The sequence below is a fragment of the Ambystoma mexicanum genome, chromosome 10 (assembly GCF_040938575.1).
Source record: "Ambystoma mexicanum isolate Mex_15411 chromosome 10, UKY_AmexF1_1, whole genome shotgun sequence".
NCBI classification, from domain to species: Eukaryota; Metazoa; Chordata; class Amphibia; order Caudata; family Ambystomatidae; genus Ambystoma; species Ambystoma mexicanum.
In genome coordinates, this window is record NC_090932.1 from 215,170,165 (window position 1) to 215,179,533 (window position 9,369).

Genomic DNA, 9,369 nt, shown 5'->3' on the forward strand with positions numbered 1-9,369 from the left:
TCTGTAAAAAAAAAAAAACAACTGCTCTTTTCAGAGCCAACTTCAAAGGGGAAATGGGGCACAATATTTAAATTTACATTCACCACGCTCAGATTTTCGATGTGTCCGCGGACATGGCGGTAGTCCGCGGACAGGAAAATCACTACGAGGGGGTTAGTATGTTCTATGTTACATGTATATGAAGTCAGGGATATTATGGTTAAGTTGTGCTACTAAAAACCTATGAAATTCAGTGAAAAAACTTTGTTAAAGGGACGTTATGGTTAAGTTACGCTACTAAAAAGCTATGAAATTCAGTAAAAAAAACTTTGTTAAAGGGACATTATGGTTAAGTTGCGCTACTAAAAACCTATGAAATTCAGTGAAAAAACTTTGTTAAAGGGACGTTATGGTTCAAAGTAAAACCGAAAAACCCCTGAAATTCGGCAGTTATGGTAAGATAAGCAACTATAACTCACGCCACCACCGTGCGCTGCTAAGACTAACACCCAGGACATCAAAGATGACATCACAAATGTCATTGATGACATCACTGATGCCATCACATGTCTGGCTCCCTCTTTTGTCCTTTACTGATATATCTAGGCCAGTTACAATCAAGAACTGAAAATTCACTATACTATAATACAAAGTACTATGTTTGTAGACTTATACTACAAATATGTTCTTACAGTAATTCACTTAGGGTCCACTCAAAGCATATGAACCATAAACAAGGGAGAAAACACAGACTTGGATGACAACAATGCTTTCTATGTATGAGGATGATTAGTACGGTTATCAACACTGTGTTATAGTTCTGTTGTTTTTTTATTACTGTACTTTCCCTGAATATGCTCAAATTTGTACACATTGCACGTACACTACTTTCATTAGGGTCTAGTCACAATATGTGATAGTTATACATAGGGAAGTAGTAGCTTTGAAGCAGAGCAATCATTTCTGTATGTGAAGATAATCAGTTACGTTATGAAAATTGTTGGGTAATACTGCTGTTTTTTTGTTTACTTCACTTTCCCTGTATATGCTCTATTTGTATGTGCTATTGTCTGTTTGTGTTTGGTGTGCAGTAATGCAATAATGTAGTAATTGGGTTTTATTAGCTATCTATTACATGTTTCACATTATGCAAAACTCTAATAAAAAAGCAGTTATCATTTCAGTATTCAACATGGCAAGATTATGAATATTGCACCTTCATCATTTATGCTGCACACACTGCTTATGTTTCTGCATGAATAGCTTAGTATACTGGATTGAACTTCATAATAGAATGCTATGTATATCAACACATTCCTTAATGCACTAATTAGCTCATGATATTTATTCCAATGCACATGCACAATTGATATCGTCAGTGATGTTATCAATGACATTTGTGATGTCATCTTTGATGTCCTGTGTGTTAGTGTTAGCAGTGCACGCTGGCGCGAGTTCTGGTTGCTTATCTTACCATAACTGCTGAATTTCAGGGGGTTTTCGGTTTTACTTTGAACCATAACGTCCCTTTAACAACGTTTTTTCACTGAATTTCATAGGTTTTTAGTAGTGCAACTTAACCATAACGTCCCTTTACCAAAGTTTTTTTTACTGTTTTACTGAATTTCATAGGTTTTTAGTAGCGCAACTTAACCATAATATCCCTGACTTTAAATACATGTAACATAGAACATACTGAACCCCTAGCTAGTGATTTCGATGTACGCGGACTACCGCCATGTCCCCGGACATATCAAAAATCTGAGCGTGGTGAATGTAAATTTAAAAAGTGTGCCCCATTTCCCCTTTGAGGTTGGCTCTGAAAAGAGATGTTTTTTTTGTTTTTTTTGCAGATGCTTGACAGACACCTGTTATTTTGTATTTTTTTTCTTCTTTTTTTCTTACTTTACTCCTAAAATCTTCACATAACCTTGTCCAAAGCAACCCTTACATTCCAAAACAGCATGGCATTTCCCATAAAAGATAAGGAAATGCCATCTTCTTTAAAATAAACAGCATTACTGGAATCAATATTCTCATTATTACAGAAGAACATACCAGCTCTAAGCAGGAAGACACGCATGCCTCGGTTGATTACACACCTAGCATTGTTTTGCTGAGGACAAAAAACTGAACTATTGTCCCATATTGCCCTAGGTAGTAATCCAGAAAAAATTACTTTGGCATTTGGAAGGATGTTCATTACTGCTTGAACCAAGTGTTCTAAATCTGCCAACAAAGTAGGGGCACTGACATAGCCCAAACGGAAAGCACCATAGTGCAAAACTACCACATGGGGACTGTTGATCCTGCCCATATCTTCACAAAATTGTACAATTCCCTGTATATTGCAATCAGGCACAGTGCTCCACACGACCTCCACTCCTTTAACATCGAAATTCTTTGCAACATGCCTGCATTGAGCATACTGTTGTAAACCATACACAAACATATCTCCGAGCACCAACACCCTGACTTTCTCCACTTCTGTCATCTTCATTACACACAGTCTCTTTCAACACAAATCCACAACCTCAACATCTGATCCCTAAAGTCTTCTTTCCATGCTGGATTTGCTGGAAAACCGCGGATGTAGCACGCCCTGTCCACAGACAGCCGCTGTATCCGCGGACCGCGTAACTCTTGGACAGCCCTTCTACCATTTCCACTTCACTCTCTCTGCCATTCCCTCATTGCATACAGCTAAGCACTCACACAATACGGAGAACGACCTCACAACGACCCCCATTTTGTTTATTTTCGAACATTTCAGGACACCGCGAGTGTTCTTATAACAACTTGCCAGCGAACAATACGGACAACGTCCTCAGAACACCCCCATTTTCTTTATGTACGAACATTTCAGGACACCGCAAGTGTTCTTCTGGCTCACTCTTTTTTCTTTTGCTGACATATCTAGGCCACATGGTTTTCTTCAGTAACAGTCAGAAACTAAAAATGTTATTTTATTTGTAGACATATCCTACAAGTAGGTTCTTATAGTAATTCCCTTAGAGTCCAGTCACATCATATGAAACATATACATAGGGGAAGACACAAGCTTTAAAGACAGCATTATTTTCAAGCAAATAAATGATGATTTCTCTGTTTCAAAGCTGCTATTTACCCTATGTATATGTATATTGGTATGTGTTCTTGTCTCTTTCTGTTTTCTCTATAGTAATGCAATTATGTAATACATGGGTTTTTTTAGCTACTTATTACATATTTCACAGTACACAAAAATCTATTAAGAAAACAATTATCATTTCATTATTCAACATATGAACATTACGAATATTATACCTTCATCTTGTACGCTGCACACAATGCCATGTTTCTACATTAGTAGCTTAGTATACTAGATAGAACCCCATAATAGAATGCTATTTATATCAATGCATCATTCAAAGCACTAATTAGGGTATGATATTTATTGCAATGATCCTTGACACTTTTTTCGCAACATTATAATAAGAATCCCTTGTACACATATTTCATGAAAAGTACATACACATGTGATGTCATCAGTGATATCATCAATGACATTTGTGATGTCATCTTTGATGTCCTGGGTGTTAGTCTTAGCAGTGCACGGTGGTGGCGTGAGTTATGGTTGCTTAGCTTACCATAACTTGGGAATTTCAGGGGTTTTTCGGTTTTACTTGGAACCTTAACGTCCCTTTAACAAAGTTTTTTTTTATTAGCACGCAAACAATATACAAAGATGGAGTGTAAAAAGCAATTTCTCAGAGATGAAGGTCAGCTGCTTCTATTTTTTGCTCGCGTGCCGGAGAGGCCCACGACTCGCAATATAAGGTTCTATTGTTTTTTGACCTTGACAGACAGGGATCGTGCTAAAAGACTTCTTTTGAAGGAGTGTTGCAAAAACGTAAGACACGATAAGGATGAAATTTCTGAAACGAAACCACTTTTATATATTATATCACTATGAGAAAGATCGTTGGCACAGACGGAGTCGTATTTTGGGACTGCACTACGCTTAGACAATGGAAAATGCCAATATAATGTAAATAACCCTTTAGATTATTTTATACCGGAATATAATAACAATAGCGTAGCGTTAAAGCCCGGTTAAGTTGTACTTGTTCCTTCAATGTGGCATAGTGTTTTCTACCGTGCACTATCACCGCCGAATTGGTCCCCTGTCGCTTATTGGGCTCTGAAAAAGGCAGAGGACAGAGGGTGGGTTAATGGGAATAAGTTAACATACTCCGTTGCACTATCCTCGCTAGCAAATAGTTTCACGCCCTAATAAATAAAATGAATATTTTTAATGAAGATCGGCTGGTGAGACTAATTTATGTTTTTTAAAACAAGTATGTCCTCCCGTACTGTGAATGCCACGATTTTCATACCCCGGCCGACAGATTTTTTAACTACCAGGTGCAGCTACTTCTAAACAACTTCATGACCCTCACCATTTTATGGGACAATCGTCAAGGACCAATATGCCCTTACACGGTACTAGCGGCTAGAAGCAACATACCAACCATTATGGTGGTCTAATGCCTCGTTGTTGGAACAGCCTTCCGATTATCAGTGCCACCATAGTGCTAATTTTATCATAAACCAACACCCTGTGTACCGCAAAGGAACAGCGCGTGACTCAAGATTAACTTTTGTGGATCGACAGCAAAGACAAATGCAAATCACTGAATATTCTCTAAACATTTGATGTCAAATAAAAGTACTTTACGAAATGTACAATCTTGCTGTTTGCTTTTAAATCACAGTTTTATATTCCGAATTTTTGCGCGCTGTGTTGTGAGATGATCTGTCTTGTTTTCCGGGGTCTGTGTAAAGTCGCGTAGGACTGGAGATGACTGAGCGCGTTTGGCTACGCACCCTGTACCGTCATGGAGAGAGACGGGGAATATGAATGCTTTGATAATGTCAGGCTTAGGGGTGGGAGATATGATTTAGTGTTGCAAAAGCAGGTCAGCCAGGTCGATGGGGCAAGTGATAGGATTATCACATAATGTCGACGCACAGCAGCCTGATTTATCGTTTGTTTAGTAGACAAAAAGTCGGGTAAGGGCCATAGGAAATTGTAATGTCAACGGACATAAGGAGGGTTCTATTACACTTTCAACCTGACAACGAACAATACGAACAGCGTTCTCAGAACACCCCCATTTTGTTTAATTGCAAACATTACCTCTACGTCCACTCTTCCTCGTCCCAGTGCTTACTTCATGAGGCCCCTAACTCCGACACAGGACCTTCTTCTATTTCTTTAAATTCCTATAACTCCTCCCCCACATCCACATCACTCAGTTTCATATTACCAAGCCGGAGCATGGGACCTTCCCCGCAGGGAGGGTGAGGAGGGTCGTCAGTACTGTGACGAGGAAGAGTAGGACTAGGAGTAATGAAGATTACCGGTAAGTATGACACCGCGAGTGTTCTTAGAACACATTCAACTTGCCAGAATACAATACGGACAGCGTACTCAGGACACCCCCATTTTGTTTATGTACGAACATTTAAGGACACCGCAAGTGTTCTTAGCTCAATTTTAGCTTGCTTGTGAACAAAACGGACACATACTCCGTCCTCAGAACACCCCACCATTTAGTTTATTTAGAACATTTCAGAACAGCCGTGTTGTTCGCAGACAAATCAAACACAACAAAAGCGTCTAGCATATAAAAAAACAGAACATTGAACCTATCTCATACTCCCCCACCCTCCCCAATTACTCTTACACACCAACACACTCCACTAAATACAATTTTTAATCCAAGTTTCACCGCGCTGTCCGCGGTCGTCCACGAATGCAAGATGGCGGGCGCCACAGAAAATCTGACGCGCTTCACGCACCACGCCGTCCAATCAGCGAACACTTCGGGTGTCCGCAGACATCGCGCAAGCCGCTCGGCCAATCAGGGCACTGTCCGCGTAGCGAACAGGGAAGTCCGTCCGCGAAGCGAACGGAGATATAACTAATTTTTTTGCCTTACATTTCAGTCATTTTAAAAAAAACTACTGGACGGATTTACACCAAATTTGCAAAAGCACGCTTTCGGGACCAAGCCTCCGCTCCTGCCGCAAATTTGGTGTAAATCCCTCCAGCGGTTTGGGCTGTAGGCGTGCGTAACATTTTTCAAAAGTTTTTCAAAAGTTTTGGGATCCCTCTATTACTTTGCCCCGCCCCTGGACCAAACTTCTCCAAACTTCGCAAAAAAATTCAGAGTGGGCCATATTCTTTTTTTGCAAAGTTTGGTGAGGATTCGTCCAGAGGGAGCGAAGTTATAAGCCACCCAAAAAATGCTCTTCCTATGGAAACACCAACTTAGCGTCCATGTAATATATATATATATATATATATATATATATATACTCATGTGGTTATCTGAAAGATTAAGAGAGCTGACACATTATGAGATTTTTCAGAACAGAAAATGTAAAACTCTATCTTTTCTCCTCCCTCAGCCTATATGATACACTCCTCTCAATTCCTGGTCCTTTCAGCAGGCATGGGATGTGGTGGGGGAGTTGAGGGGAGTGAGCTAGCCAATCCTGATGTGCGAATTATGACCATGTTGGAGTGTCATCAGCACTATGAGGGGGCAGGTTTGCATCAGAACAGGGCTTTTTGACTTTATTTGTGAGATAGTCTGCTGCTGGACTCTTGTGAAGGACAACAAGCAGAAAAGCAACGACAGCTACCAAGGCCATCAGGAAAAACCTTGCCTTGAAACCTGGGAGCCCTATCTAAGACGGACCTTGCTGTGGGAGAGGCCGGGTGTGAGCTGCCACCAAAAGAGGGCCCTAAGATTCGGACTGTCCTCTGCAGCAAAGAGCGGAGAGCTCCCATGTAACTAGATATCCCAAAGCCATCAATTACATGGGGAGCCATCTGCATCTATCCCTTTCCATTTGTGGGTAAAAAGGGGGGGCTGAACTGGGTAGGCCCTTCATACAATGTATTAAATCTTATTTGAATTATTTCCCCATAGAAAACCACCATCACTGTTGAAAGTAAATTATGTTGGAAACAGCCTGCCTTCATCCTTCTCATTAAATTGTGATAAGGGGGAGACACTGTGTAGACCCTTAGCAAATTCGATTAAAGTAAATCTTTTTTTAAATTGTTTTTATTTTTTAATTTATTTTGTTGTGAATTAGTTTAATACAATAAAACTTTTTACACATTTTCCTAAACAATCTCTATGATTGATAATCATCTTTATTGTTTCCCCGGTTCGTTTTCCTTCCATCTTAATAAAATCCAACCAAATTATTTTACTTTTTGTTTTATGTTCATTATGCCTTCCAGAAAGTTTATTCCTGCAAATGATAGTCTTTTATTATTTCCACTTAAGAACTCATTCCATCAATCTTCTTTTGTTACCATGGTGTATTGCCTTAAGTATTTACTCAAGAATGTATCTCTTTCTTTGAATGTTGCATTACATTCCAATAATAAGTGTTTCACTGTTATTTGTGTGTCTTTATTATTACAAAACCTACAGGTTTCTTCGTTAATTCCTCGCTCACCTCTTTTGTGCAGGTACCCATTTGTAGGATATGAGTCCATTCCTATTTTTAAGAGTTTATCTCTATGAAATTTACTTGGGAATCGTTATGGGTAATCTGGCATTGTGTCTCTTTTCCTGTAGTTATTAATTACATTTTCCAAAGATCGGAGTTCTGATTTCTTTTCTACTGTTTTTATCCAGTCATGTTTTTTTAGTAAATCAATGAATTCCCATATAGAGAAATCACAGGGTGAGTTTTGTTAGAGTTTGAAACAAACAAAGGTCATGCCAAATGTATTAGAGCCAGTATAGACCAGAAAGACGTGGGCGACTGTCCTTCTGAAACCCCTTACTCCTGTACAGAAGGTGGGAAGGGGTTGAATCCCAAAAGAAGTAAACCATAAAACACTGCCTTTCAAGTCAGTGTGGAGAGTGCTAAACAGAATTTCTCCTTCATCCCCATTCATTTTAAAACAGAATTACAAAGCAGTGCATCTCATCTGTATGTGTGTTGCAAAAAAACAAAATGTCCCCTTTGTTCTCATTTACTCTAACCAGAATTTTCAGGCATTGCTTATCATTTCAATGTGTGTTGAAAAACAATTAACCCATTTGTGTCCCTTTTTCCAACTGTGCCTTTCAAATGAAAGTCAAAAAAATGTGTCTTATTAATGCCCTTGCCTCTCAAACCAGAATCCCAAAGCATTGACTGTCCTTTGAACATGTGTTGCAAAACAATGTTTCCATTGTATTGTGAATGTTTGCTATTGGTTACATTGAAATAAAAGTTGTTGTAAGTTGTGACTGCATGTTTCAAAATTGTACCTTTGTTGTTTTAATGATGGAGTTATTGTTCTGATATTGGGTGTTGTCACAGTTTTGGTGGCTGATATTGGCTGCTAGTCTTCTTGTTAAACCTTAAATAAATAAATCCTCTATATTCTTACTATTTACTGGCCTGGTTCCTAGTCCATTGGATACACAGGGTATTTGTTGTGGTGGGAGTGAGATGGGTTGGAGGCCTCACCAAAGTGAATCTGAAAGAAATCATGCTTTATTGTGTGCCACCTTGCTTGGGGGTTAGGAATTCCCTGAGTTGAGTGTGACTGCCTAATAAACTGTGACACAACATTGGCAAGGAGGCATTATAGCCCTGCAAGAAGTGTGCACCTACCATAAGGAAGGTTATGTGTCATTTCATGTGTCAATTATACCTGTGCATAGTTGCAGACCAAAGGGTAGGATGCTTGTCTTGATGTCCACTAGGCTGATAATCAAAGCCTGTCAGCTATATTCAGGATCCCTTCACATCTTGATACTAGTTATGAAGGACTTGGGATGTCTATCTCGGGACATCTCCTTTATAAACATTTACAATTCTGCTTATAACCCAACTTACTTCAATTCTCCATACAAATAGTATTCTGCCTTCAGTTACTAGGGCGAGGCATCTTGTTGTTGGAGATTTTCTACCAGTGATGTCAGGGGAATTTCAATATGATGCACAGTTGAACCTTGATGTTTCGAGGGGTGTGCATGTAATGTTTGTCCCCTGATGTTAACTAATATAACAGGAGTTTCATGAGAGAAAGGGCTCATTTTTGATGGGGTTTGTCGACTTTAAGACTGTGTTTATCTGTTTGACAGGAACTCATTATCCAAGACCCTGAGGTTAGAAGGCACATATCCTGCCCTAATTGACTTAATTAGGGCTCTGCCTCAGGATTCAAGAAGCAGGTTTGATCTGGGCACTATGGGCCTGGTCTTGGAAGACATTGAAGTTAATAAAGGTGTGAGGCATGGCTGTTTCTTTGTCCCCACCCTGTTTCATCTTTTCATTAATGATGATGTCTCCTGTCTTCTGAATAGGTACGGGGACCCA